We start from the raw sequence: 15,183 nt of genomic DNA on the forward strand, positions 1-15,183 counted from the left end.
ATGAATTAAACTATCAAATTAATGCTGAAAAAAACCAGAGTTTTCTTAGTTCACTTGTTACCCTAATATAATCCACAGCATTGGTGGACCTCACTATACAAGTACTACAACAAAGATAGCTCCCGTAACAGAAGGCTCAAAAGTTGTGATATGAAACATCTGTAAAAAAAGAATGCTTTTGTACCAGAAACAGGTTAAACATTACTTAACTCCGCATCTACAGCATGTTTTGTCAATACAGAAAGTATGAGGAGCTGATGGATGCTTTCTCTGATGGACTACTTCATGGTTACAACAAAGATAAAAGGGACAATGCAGCAAGTACAGCTATGTCTCCAGACCAATCATTAGGGCAGAGAGCTGGCTGCCTGTCAGGGTGGAGCATTTCTAAGACCAACCGTTTTTTTATATGAAAAAAGCCACTTTCATGCACAAAACTGGTGCAATTAAAATAATATGATATGTCAAAAACAAACACTGCCAGTTTTCTAGACAGGTGATTGTTTTTTTTCTTCATATTACTGGTTTCTTGGGGGCTTAAAAAACATATGAGGGGTGCTATTGCAGGTGGTGTATGTCAATATATATATATATATATGGATTTAATGAAGAAATAAAGGTACTGCTTGTAAATTAAATACGTAATTATTGTGCATTATTTTCCAGACAGGTGCAATAACATAATCCTTGCCATTTCTTTGAGAACCATATAGATATTGAATAAAATGTTAACTGGAAATAACAGAATCTATGGTTGAAAGAATGTTTAAATTATGGGGAAAATATTGGCTAATTATTGATTGAAATACCTAGAAATGTTTGGTCTTACACACTTAGATCTAACAGAGAGCAAGTGCTTGTGGAATCCTCTTTGCAAGGTATGAAGTGCTGAAACGATTTTCAAAATATGGTCCATAAGGCAACTCAAAATGAACTGATTTGACAAAGCCATATCTGACAGTGGAAATAATACAAGTCTCATGAAGATATCTCCGTTAGTTCAGGAGATATTAACCCAGTCAAGAGATGGATGGATGGAGGGAGGGAGCAAGGGATGGATGGGATGGATGGATGGGTGGAATGGGATGGAATGAGATGGATGAACGGATGGGTGGATGGAATGGATGGATGGATGGATAAATGGATGGAAATGGGATTGATGGATGGATGGGATGGGTGGATGGAATGGATGGGTGGATGGATGGATGGAATGGATGGATGGAATGGATGGAATGGATGGACGGATGGATGGAATGGATGGATGGATGGATGGAATGGAATGGGATTGATGGATGGATGGGATGGGTGGATGGAATGGATGGATGGATGGGATGGATGGATGGAATGGAATGGGATTGATGGATGGGTGGAATGGATGGATGGATGGATGGATGGGATGGATGGATGGAATGGGATGGACAGATAGATGGGATAGATGGATGGATGGGCATAATCTGTAATAGCAACAGGGTCTATTCAAGAACTGAAAATGGGGGGGGGGGTAATTTTTCTTCATTCATTTGAAAATAAGGGATATTTTCTAATGATAAAAGAGATTTAATGAAGAGTTTGTAAATATGTGATTTTCATGCATTCTTTTCCAGACAGGTGGGATAACACAATCCTCGTAATATCTTTGAGAAGCATGAAGACACTAAATATGTAAATGTAAGATCTACACATGCAAGTATATATATATATATATATATATATATATATATATATATATATATATATAAAAAAGAATTCTTTGTTTCAGACTACATAGTCCATACATCTAAATTAAAATATACATATAAAGTAAAAACACTTTAAACATAAAAGAACATATATATCATACGTACAAGTAAACAGACACATTTACACAATCAGCTGCACCCTGCATTGTTAACAATTACATTAAGTGGCACATTTAAATAGTAATTTGTTCCATCTGCTAATAATATAAGAATTTAAATGAATGTCATAGTTCCAAAGAGATTTCAATATACAGTTCTTACTACTATATATTCTTGTCATCATTGAGAATACATACTTTTAATTTACATGTATATTTTAAGTTAGATGTATGGACTATGTAGTCTGAAATAAAGAATTCTTATCTTATATATATATATATATATATATATATATATATATATATATATATATATATATATATATATATATATATATATATATATATATATATATATATTTATATATATACATATATATATACACACACACACACACACATACATACATACATACATACATACATACATGGGCAAGATTTCTTATACAAGGATGATGTACAAAGACACCTAATATGCATGTACATAGATAACTGGGCAAGATTTTCCATATATGCATGCATACCTAGACAAACATACTACATCCCTATTCCACAATACTGTAAAATATCTATCTACATCTTTATTCTGCAAGCTACATATATATCCATCTTCTATAAGACTATAGTGTGAAATACCTGTATCTCTTAATGTGGATAGACTGGAATATACAGTACTTTATTTAACATGTTCATCTCAAAGAAAAATGAAATTGAAGGACATTTATAAAGATACACTTTATGTCAAAATAAAATTTCACCTGACAAATTTTGATTTAAGCCTTGTCTATCCTTGTCTGAAGATAAGCAACTTTCTTCAGCTGTACCAAAAAGAATTAAACTTAACCAACCTTATAAACTTCTAAACTTGACCAAAATGAAATCAGCATTCCGAGTTATTTCAGATCAAAGTTTTTCTCTATTATTTATTCCAATTAGTTGGAAGGTTTCCCATAAATTGAGCTTTTTAAGTAATATAACTACTTATGCTTAGATAACTGTCCTCTCCATATATTTAATGTTGACAAACATGTCAAAACCATCAATTATGCCTTTATTTTATAAATTAAAAAAAAGAGAAATGTGTTCAAAGGTTATAAATGCCCATTTGACCCTCCTGCTAGAATGTGTGGTACAAGTAGAACAGAGCAATAACTATGTCAAAATGAAGGCATAAGCATGTCAAAGAGCATTTAAAGAAAGATAACTCCAATAAAATGAATGGAAGAGTGACAATGGAACACCTTCAATCTGCCAAGTTTCAGGGAAACAATATTTGAGAGATTAGGTGACAACATAATAATTCTCATAAACATACATTTAAGGCCTAATAGGGCCATAACATTTGATAACAAGAGGTCCAAGATGGACTTTATATCGCTCATCTGTTTGATATTCACTAAGCAGGCTTATGTGCTATTGTGAGAACACATCCTACATCAATTATCTCCCAAACATGGTATCATGTTGATATACCTATTTTACTACGTGCAGGCAGAGAAAATTTGTACTAAAGATAATGACACAATTATTATGCACAGTCTCTTGCTTATAGCATAAGTCATCTATGACCTTAATATTTCCAATAAACAAAATCTAAAGCTATACCACTTGCGTATTATTTTGTAACCAATGGGGTTTGAAATTTAAATAATATTGTGAATTAGTGAAATAAACTTAACTCGGTTATCATCAGTGAACTGGGGTGGAGGGGTAAAGGAAAATTACCAGATGTGTTTCAGCATGACAGTACTTTTAAGTACACATGTTCCATGACACAAAATCCTGTGAATTCACTCCTAAATATAGGGTACCAATCTGCATAAACATCTAGTTAAGACTAACAAGTTTTGGTCCTAAACCTTAATGAGAATATTTTATTTGTTCCATTATATACCTGACATGTCAAGAGAGTCGGTGGAAATCATATTTCTTCTTGAAGTCTAAGTAGTCTTGACCTTTGACCTACTGTCCCCGAACCTGATAGGTGCCTTTTCTCAAATGCAAAACATAATATTTGGATATGGTTTGTGCAAGAGGAGTATAATTATTTTATTGAAATTGTTTTTCCTCTTTTAGTCTCTAGACATTTGACCTTTTGACCCCAAAATGACCAGCTGTCTTCCTGGTCTCAAATGCAAGCCATCCACAAAGTTTGATCAAAGTTGGTGATAAAGAACTCAATATATTGTGCATAAGCCATATTTCTCTTCACTATAACACTGACCTTTTGATCCCAAAATCAATAGGTAGTTTTTTGATCTCAAATGTTTGTGTGTGTGTTTTGGATTTTAATGCATCTTTAAAAAAATTTCAGTAAATTCGCTACGATGTCTGCAGTGTGAGATTTTATAATGATGACTAGCACTGGGGTATCATGTCGCAGACATGTAGCATAATGTCCCACCCAGTCACATTATCCTGACACCAGGCTGACCAGTCCCAACACTAACCCCTTAATGCTGAGCGCCAAGCAAGGCAGCTGGTAGTACCATTTTTGTAAGTCTTTAGCATCACTTGGCCGGGGTTCGAACCCGGATCTCAAATGTGAAATACTTACAATGTTTTGAAATGGTAGAGGTGAAGAACTGACATTATTATGCAGAACTGAAAATGCAAACAGACAGATGCAAAGCGAGATGGACAATGCCTTATGTTGGGCAAAACAATATTCATGTCCATGAATATAAATCTAACCCAACCCCACCCTGTCAGAAAAGTATGATAAAATGTACATTTTTCTAAGCTAATAACTTAATTCATATCTTGCTGACTTGACAAGTTACACATGAACATGCTTAACTGTTAGCATGTTGTTCCCAAATCTATGAGATCATGTTTCAATGAAGAGAATTTCAAAACAATCTAAGACTTGCTTACAAATTCTATATGGAAGATTCTGAATCTAAGACCATATCAAATCATAAAAAGTGAATTCAAGGGAGTGATTAAGTAATGAATCTTAGTCCAGTGTTTTTCCCAGGCTGCACTTTTTTCACAGTAAAATATGAAAGGGTTCACATAAGCATCTGCAATGACTTGAACATAGTGCATGAGAACTCCCAAACAATTTGTATCATTTACTAGCTTGTCTTGTGTGTCCTGACTATTAAGCAGCAAGTCCACAAGTCATCAAGACACATGACTTTATCACACACGCAAAGTGGCAAGCTTCCCCCTAACTATGATTACTTCCAGCTTTGATAGAGCAATTAACGAAGCAAATTGTGAAGAAACAAAGAATGTCTAAATTGTTCATGTTCAACACTCAAGTTACTGAAAGTAACAATAACTTATGGCACTCAGGTACTACAAATGTAGAGATTGTGAGAAACAAATGAATTGAAATCAATGTCAATAACAATAGGTACTTTCAGAATCTGATACCATGACAATAGTACTTTCAGCATCTGATAACATGACAACAGTACTTTAGCATCTGATATCATGACATCAGCACTTTAGCATCTGATATCATGATAATAGGTACTTTCAGAATCTGATATCGTGACAATACTAATTTCAGCATCTGATATCATGACAACAATTACTTTCACCAACTGATACCATGATGATTGGTATTTTCAGCATCTCATACCATGACAATAGTACTTACAGCATCTGATACCATGACTATTGGTACTTTCAGCATCTGAAACCATGACTATTGATACCTTTAGCATATCACACCAGGACAATAGTACTTACAGCATCTGATATGACTACTGGTACTTTCAGCATCTGAAACCATGACTACTGGTACTTTCAGCATATGACACCAGGACAATATTACTTTCAGCATCTGATACCATGACTATTGGTACTTTCAGCATCTGATACCATGACTACTGGTACTTTCAGCATCTGAAACCATGACTACTGGTACTTTCAGCATCTGGTATCATGACAACAATTACTTTCACCAACTAATACCCTGGTACTTTCAGCATATGACACCAGAACAACAGTACTTTAAGCATCTAATACCATGATAATAGGTACTTTCAGAATCTGATACCATGACAATAGTACTTTCAGTATCTGATACCATGACATTAGTACTTTAGCATCTGATATCATGAAAATAGGTACTTTCAGAATCTGATATCGTGACAATAGTAATTTCAGCATCTGATATCATGACAACAATTACGTTCACCAACTGATACCATGATGACTGGTACTTTCAGCATCTGATACCATGACAATAGTACTTTCAGCATCTGATAAAATAACTATTGGTACTTTCAGCATCTGAAACCATGACAACTGGTATTTTCAGCATATGACACCAGGACAATAGTACTTTCAGCACATGATTCAATGACTATTGGTACTTTCAGCATCTGAAACCATGACTACTGGTACTTTCAGCATGACACCAGAACAATAGTATTTCAGCATCTGATACTATGACTATTGGTACTTTCAGCACATGATTCAATGACTATTGGTACTTTCAGCATCTGAAACCATGACTACTGGTACTTTCAGCATGACACCAGAACAATAGTATTTCAGCATGTGATACCATGACTATTGGTACTTTCAGCATCTAATATCATGACTACTGGTACTTTTAGCATCTGAAACCATGACTACTGGTACTTTCAGCATCTGGTATCATGACAACAATTACCGTATATACTCGCGTATAAGCTGAATAATTTAGGGAAAAATAAAGGCCTGGAAGAAGGAGGGGTCAGCTTATCCATGGGCCAATGTGTAAACTTAACAGTTTTTAGGTCTTTTTGTTGACTGTGCATATTTTCTGATTTTTCCAACATGAAGCTAAATAAAGGTAAACATAGACTTCATAATTCATGGGCCGGTTGGGTTTACCAGGGAGACCATGCTGAACTATAATGTACAGTACTTAAACAGTGCAAAGTGTGCATAGCATCACTTAAATCCTTACTTATTTTCAAAACATAGATGCAGATTTTGCTTTATTCATTGTTTCGACCAAATTGCATTCTTCCAGATAACATTTCAGCTATGGGTAGTTCTTAATAGCTGCTTCATTTACATTGAATCATGTGCTCACTAGTTACTCATTTTCAATGATATTAGCAATCCTACACATTGAGGTAATATTCTTAAAAAGGTATGCACATTTATTTGTACAAGGCACATAACCATCCTAATTTACATGTTCATGAAGAGTGGTAATAATAAAGGCTAAATTCTCACAGAGATCAACTAAGATCAACATCAATCAATTTTAGTTTTGTGTTTTAGCTGAACAAATGTAACTTTCCACACAATGGAAAGCTTGATGTCTCGGTGTCTCCTATGTTGATAGTCAGTGAATTTGTCTTTCGTTTTGCGACAGCAGTACAGGCCACTTAATCATTAAAACCCTGAAACTGGCTTGTGATAAGAGGGACTTTTGACTGGTAACTATACCAGTTTAACATTGGTATATACGGTATAAAAATGCCAGGTGTTCACTCATGTAAGTTTTGTTTGTGAAAATGGAGCTATAGCATATGGAGTTAAAGCAATAATAGTGATCTTTCTTGAAACTGAAATTGCAGACGATTTTATTGTTGCGGTTTACCTTTTTGTTCTGGTTTATTTTTTATTTTTGTATTATCGTAGAGGTAAAAATAATCATTCATTTGCATGAATAATGTTTAAATTTAACAGTCTATTCAGTGAAGAAGTGAATGTTTTATACTAAAATAATTATTTCGTCACAACAATAATTCACAGGTGATACAACAGAACATGTAGGACTTTTCTTGTTTAGAAAATATGAAAATCAAAGACAATGTAATAATCAGGAGTTCTCTACAAAAATCGGAAGATATTATGAAATCGGGAGGTAGGCGTGGAGCGACCCCAAAAATCTGGAGTTTTTGAAAGTTGACAGATATGGGGTAAGGTTACTTACATCAAAGCAAACTACAACTCAGCTTTTATGGTATTAGCATGCTTTTTGAAGCATTATTTCCGAAACTTTAAAAAAGAAAAGAAAATTAAATAAATTAGTTTTTTTTTAAAAAATACAAGTTTGCCTAAATAAATGCATTTTGAACTTTACTCATGCATCTTGTGATGCCTTGGAGTTGTAAGTCGGCTTATACGCAGGTCATACACTTTCTCAGTGTTTATACCTGTTCAGTTTGGGGGTCGGCTTATACGTGAATGGGCTTATACACGAGTATATACGGTACTTTCATCAACTGCTACCATGATGATTGGTACTTACAACATCTGATACCATGACTATTGGTACTTTCAGCATCTGAAACCATGACTACTGGTACTTTCAGCATATGACACCAGGACAATAGTACTTTCATCATCTGATACCATGACTACTGGTACTTTCAGCATTTGAAACCATGACTACTGGTACTTTCAGCAAATGACACCAGGACAATAGTACTTTCATCATCTGATACCATGACTACTGGTACTTTCAGCATTTGAAACCATGACTACTGGTACTTTCAGCAAATGACACCTGGACAATAGTACTTTCATCATCTGATACCATGACCATTGGTACTTTCAGCATCCGATACCATGACTACTGGTACATTCAGCATATGATACCATGACTACTGGTACTTTGAACATATGATACCATGACCATTGGTACTTTGAGCATCTGACAGAATAACTATTGGTAGTCAGCATCTGATAGGATGACTATTGGTACTGTCAGCAAATAACACAATGACAATAGTACTTTCAGCATCTGGTAGCATGACTATTGGTACTTTCAGCATCTGATAGTATGACTATTGGTACTTTCAGCATCTGACAGTATGACTAATGGTACTGTCATCAAATGACACCATGACAATAGTACTTTCAGCATCTGATTCCATGACTATTGGTACTTTCAGCATCTGATACTACGATAATAGTTACTTTCAGTATTTGAAACCAGTACTGGCAGTGATAGTTCAGATCGCCATGTGTAAAGAATGCAAAAGACAATGAACAGTCATACTTGTATCTCAACAAAAAAAAGTTGTCCAAAAAATGACCACAATGAAAATAAGATTTAATATAAACAACTGTACGTAAAATGTTATTTAAGTTCTAATGATATCTGTACTGTAGAAATTCCTTTGCTGAATAAGAACATTAAAATAATTCAAGTTTTGGTACCAAAGAGAACTACTAGACAAAAGTATGGATTTACTGTAGTAATTAACATTAATTTCAGTTCATACTTCTGATGTAACAGGTAAATAATTTATGGGCAAGACCTCATAAACTCAACCCTGGGGGCCCTAGGGCCCTTTTCTTAGATAACTTGAAAAAAATGATATGTAGGCTGTGCTATGTGAATGTGGTACAACATCAGGCTTAACATTATCCAAAGCGCAAAAAACATGCCACTGTTACACTGAAATATCATTAACAACATGTATCAATTTACATGAAAGACCAGGAAGGACCGTGCAATGTAACTACAATAACCAACAGTGAATTCACTATTTTTCATGTGGCACCAGTTTTAGGTGGGATTTCATGGATAACACAAAACACGAATTCAAGCAATCAGCAAATAATTATCCTTTATTTGGAAGGACCCCAACCCCAACCATCAAATATCAAACTGATCAAAATCCAAATTTTGGCAAAAGAAGGGAAGGAAACTTGAACCCATGAAAATCAATGAATTCACAATGTATGTATATTGGTATATTTTATAGTGTTACAAAAGGATTTCACTCTCTACAGAATATACCTCAACAGTTGAATGATATCAAGTGTAGTTCCTGAACCTCCTATTGTAATTTTCGCCACTGCCTCAAATGGTACGGGGACATATGGAATTTGTTCTAGAAAAAAGTAACATGGGGAGACAACTGTTAGCTTAGTTCTTTTTCAATTTTTTTTTGGCCAATCAGAGTCAAATTAATTTTTTATTACCATAAAAAAATAGCATACACTCCATGTAAAGTGCTATAATGTTTTGTTAGTTTTTAATTAGCATTCATGATATCAAAACCTTACTTTAAAAGAACTGCACATGTAATATGGTGTTACTGACTGACTGATTTTGGTTTTCTTAATTATATACTTCATAATGCACTTAATAAAAAAAAAAGAGTACAAACGCATTCAAACTCTGTAAAATTAATTTGTAAATGCATGCATAACCAATGCAGAAAATGTTTATCAAAGGTTTGATTTATAAATTGTTCAGATTAAGTTTCTATTTAACAGTTTTTGAACATTCCTACTCTTACAATGACTGGAAAAATATATCATACAATACTAATGTCTTTTCTTTATTTCTTTTTTTTTTGTATATACAGTTATCTCGCTCCAATAATCTAGTTCAACTTTAATTCCTTTAAAGTTTGTCCTTCATTAATTTTCATCATCATCATCATCAATATTTATAATTACTGTCATTACTATTCTTATTCTTATTATCAATATTATTATTAATATTATTATTTTTATTATTATTATTATTGCTGAAAACTTGTACTCAAAGAATACAGAAACAATTTAAAGTTCTCAGACAAGCTTATTTATAAAAAATGAGGCCAAAAAACAAGTAACTTGTACAACACATGATACCCCACCAACAAATGGTTAGTTGTTTAAAAACTTGAGTACAAATGAAATGATAATGTAAAGATAAATTTCCAGCAGTACTCCTGGATCCATTTGAGATTACAATGTAAAGATAAAGTTCCAATAAAGTTCCAGTAGTACTCCTGGATCCATTCGAGATTACAATGTAAAGATAAAGTTCCGATAAAGTTCCAGAAGTACTCCTGGATCCATTCGAGATTACAGTGTAAAGATAAAGTTCCGATAAAGTTCCAGTAGTACTCCTGGATCCATCTGAGATTACAATGTAAATATAAAATTCCAGTAGTACTCCTGGATCCATCTGAGATTACAATGTACAGTTAAGGTTGCAGCAGGAGTCACAAGTCAGTCTTCACCTATTTGTGACTACCATGTAAAGACAGGGTTCCAGCAGTACTCCTTGGTCCATCTTCACTGATTTGTGATAACTTCAGTGCCTAAAATGTTCACAGTTCTTTATTGGATAAAAGAAAACATAAACAGTTTCATTGCATTCAGTAATTGTTAAGTTCAATTTTTATAAAGAAACGTGAGTGTGTGTGTGTTTTGGATTTTTAATGTAGCTTTAACAATGTTTCAATCATATTGCTATGATGTCAGCAGTGTGGCATTTTTTAGTGATGTCTAGCACTGGAGCATCATGCCGCGGACATGTAGCATCATGTCCCACCCAGTCACATTATCTTGACACCATGCCAACCAGTCCTAACACTAACCTATTAATGCTAAGCACCTAGCAAGGCATCTGTTAGTACCATTTGGTATGAATCAGCCATGGCTTGAACCTGTGATCTCCCCCATCCGAGGCAGATGCTCTAACCATTAGGCCACCGAAGCGGTCTCCAGAAATGAAATGCATGGGATAATTCCATCTTTAATAATACACCCCACCTCCCATTTTAAATATTCTTTCACAGTAACAATGATTATATCACAAAAAGACTGTTTGATTCAAATCAATTGGAGAACTTAAAGTCAGGAATGAACTGCAAACACCAACCATTCAGCAATAATGACCTTGACCTTGAAGGTACACACTCCCAAATCAATTAAGTCTTTCTTGGGTAGGACACACATGTACCAAGGCTTATAACAAGTGCATCGTGTAGTGCTCTCGTTATAGTCTAGAAATTAAATGAAAATGACCTTGACCATTGAGCTACTGACCCCATAATCAACAGGATTCTCTTGGACCTAAGGGTAACAATTTAATTTAATTAATTTAACTTAGGTTTACCATTTTAAAAAATGAATAGACAAAATCTACTTTTTGCAAGTGACACTGACCTTGGTGCTAATGACCAGAAACTAAAATTATTTTTGGTTGGTTCTGAATGGCACTTTCCAATAATTAGTGGCTATACATCATGCCAAGGAGAACAAGACAAATAACCAAGCTGACATGGGCAGGTGTTAAATCCATAACCATCTGATTATAAGTCTGATGCGGGATCAAATAAGTGGTGCCTTTAAAATCAATACGGTTCTTCCTCAGGCTGAAGGGAAAAAATACACTAAATTTTGTTAAATTCTGTTATCTAAAACGTAAGGTATCATTTGTAATGTTCTGCAAAGGCAAATACTGTTTAAAGCATTTAGTGAACTTGACCTCTCATGACCCCAAAACCATGACCTCTGAGATTCTGATCCCAAAGTCAATGGGGATCTTCCTTGGGTGAAGACATGTACCAAATTGGGTTGAAATTTGGACACCAAATCAGATACATGCCCAGACAACAGTAGGCTGTAATACTCCACTAATCTCATTAGCAAGGTATAAAAATAATAATAAAGTGAAATAACTTATTTTAATCTAGATTACATATTTATAAATACAAACAGGCAATAACGAGTACTGTAATGGGTAAAAGCTACAAAAATTGGGTGGTAGAAAAAACATGCATTAGTAGTGCAATCGGATGCAAAATAAAGTGGAGAAAGTACTGACCCCGATTTCTAGTGCAAAATATGTTTATAGTTCTGGGACCACACAATTTGCTTGAAATTATAATAAAAAATGATGGCTACGATTTGATGGCCATCATTATGAACGGTCAATTTGGGTCTATGCAGAGAAGTCACCACATGTCATATATACTCACTTTTAAGTTTAGTCCAACTGCAAATTGCACAGACCCAAATCTGCTATCACATATTGTGCCTGCAGATCTGGGTCTGTGCAATTTTTGGGCAGTAATCAGTAGAACAAATGACATAGACCCTGGTCAGGATCTTTCTTGTTTGCAGTTTGACTTGACTTATAAACCAGTATATATGATACTATAAACATGCCTATATGCTACAGGCTCTGAACCAGGTGATTTTAAAAGTGAAACAAACAAAATGCAAAATGAATGCAAATCGCACACAGAATAATTGGATTTGGTTTGGTTAGATATTTTGCAATGAAGCAATGGAAGTTATTTAGTGCTGAGGCAACTGGAGTCAAGTGTCCTGCCTATGGACACACCAAAGTGCAGCATTTCAAGTTATTTAGTGCTGAGGGCAACCAGAGTAAAGTGTCCTGCCTATGGACACACCAAAGTAGCTGATCTGGGCTAATCTGATAGTACGATTTTTAATGTAAATGAAAAAAATATGAATGAATGCAAACAAAAATGATGAATGCATTTTAAAGAAAACTGATCTATATTTTTATACTTATTGCAGTTTGTTTCATTTTAAATGTGTCGTACATTCAATGCCATCTGTTACATTTTATTTAATTTCTTCTGCATTAAATCACACTTTTAGTAAGATAAGATATAAAAACCATAATTATCTTCCTTTAACACTCTTGAAAACTGAAAACCTTACTTTGGTAAATGCATTTTCATTTTATTCCAAATGAGCAAAATTATAAAATAAATAGATGGATGAATGTTATTAACACAAAATCTGAATATATTTCTGACACCATTAATGAAAAACCAGATGATAATGAAATGCAGATTTGGTGAATTACCCGCTTCAGGGTAAGTAAAAAGGATTATAAGCTAAAGATTAAATATATTTTAATTACTGACAAACATTTAAACGGTCAAATACCTTACACACCATTCAAAAACCTTGCAAGTAAACAAAGAAAAACAAAACTAAAAAAACTTCCAAGTATAACATTGCTGCTCTGAAAAAAAAGTGCATTCTAATATGTTTATGAACATAAACCATTATTTGAGAAACATAAAACGTTAGTCTGCAATATAATTTAACCTTAATTTAATTTTTTTTAAAGCATATAATGTGTGAATAATTAAGAAAATTTGTTCCATTATATTGCCATATGAAGAAAAAGGAAACAGGAAAAACTACTATGCAGAATACAGCATTTTAACATAGCTGATGCAGGGAAAGATCACAGTACAAACTTTGGGCACATTTGTAACATCATTAAGAAAGTTTCAATTGATTAAGCCAACTGACACAATACATCTGACTTCCAAAATCTATCAGCATTGACCTTTACAGATAAAAATCTGTTGATCATAAAAAAAAACAACTTACAAAGCCAAAACAAGGAACCATAAAATTATAGAAAAAAAATGAGAAAAACAGTGAATACTGAATAATTGTTAAATAAAATGAACTGAATGACGAAACATCTAATTCACGATGACAGGCATGCAACAAAACATACCATATATATTCTTTTATAAGTCGAAGCAAACTGCAAACAAAGATCCTGAGCTGTCATAGCATAATGCACCTGAAGATCAGGATCTAGGTTTTTTGTTGTACTAATTGCTACAAACAAACTGACAGAGCCAAATGTCAGAACTTTGTGCAATGGTAGATCTGGGTCTGTGCAGTTTGCAGTTGGACTTGACTTATAGGCGAGTAAATATAGTAGAAACTTACCGTTTGCACATTGACTATGTCCATGTTCTGGACAATAGCATTATTCTGACCTTGGTTTTTATATCATGTATATTATAACATTTGCATTTTTAATTTTTTTTATCAATGTCCATTTATGAATTTGTTATATTTCCCATTCTGTCCATGGATGATGACACTTTGGTGATATGCCTTCTGGATGTTTATTCTTTCAACATTTCTCATACAATGATAATGTAACTTCCAATTTCAAAATGTAATATCAGTGTGCTTTTTCCATTAGTTAGGAAGTCAAGTTCTATTTTTCTCACATGTAATCCAGAACTTCTGTAAACTCTTCACATCACAAGAACTCATGATTCTAATATAAATCAGTTTCATTTCCTTAATATTGTATGGACAACTAGAAATGTGCTCATGGGTGATGCAACCAGCTTAAGCTCCTTTCACAGTGTATGGTAAACTAGAAATGTACTCATGGGTGATGTGGGTTTAATGCCATTTTTCTACACAAGAGAGGCTATATGTGGCAGCCAGTATTATTGGTGGAGGAAGCATCCTGAAAAGCCCTGGGAATAACCACTGACCAATGGGAAGCTATTGGCAAGATTTCTCACATATTCACATAGGCCGTGCCTGAGACTCGAACCCAAGCGGACAGAGGTGAGATGGCAGTAATCAGTAAAGGCAAGTGCTTTAGACCACTTGGCTCCCTGGACCCCAAAATGTGGTCATGGAACACAGCTGCTTCACTATAGTGCTTGAAATGACCTAAATGTAAAACTTAACCCAGGTGTAAAAGACAGATATTTGTTTGGATTAGTGTTTTATGGCACAGCAACACAAGCAGGCTATTTAATGCTGAGCCAATTTGAGTAAAGTGCCTTGCCCAGGGACACATGACAGTTGCCAACTTGGGCTCATCTGATTGT

At 34.2% G+C, this 15,183-nt stretch overlaps 1 protein-coding gene across 8 annotated transcripts in view; it reads right to left on the reverse strand.

Annotated features, from left to right (window-relative positions):
- LOC149799563 (6-phosphofructo-2-kinase/fructose-2,6-bisphosphatase-like) overlaps window positions 1-15,183 on the reverse strand; it is a 171,226-nt gene that overhangs the window by 28,338 nt on the left and 127,705 nt on the right. For 3 of the 8 annotated variants that reach the window (XR_016421187.1, XR_016421189.1, XR_016421188.1), the window contains one exon: window positions 9,552-9,645. The exons of the other annotated variants lie outside the window; for them this stretch is intronic. The gene's annotated coding sequence lies outside the window, so the exon portion shown is untranslated. The remainder of the gene's footprint in view (window positions 1-9,551; window positions 9,646-15,183) is intronic. 8 annotated transcript variants of the gene reach the window in all.

Source organism: Sinohyriopsis cumingii, chromosome 5 (assembly GCF_028554795.1).
Source record: "Sinohyriopsis cumingii isolate HCF-2022 chromosome 5, ASM2855479v2, whole genome shotgun sequence".
NCBI lineage: Eukaryota > Metazoa > Mollusca > Bivalvia > Unionida > Unionidae > Sinohyriopsis > Sinohyriopsis cumingii.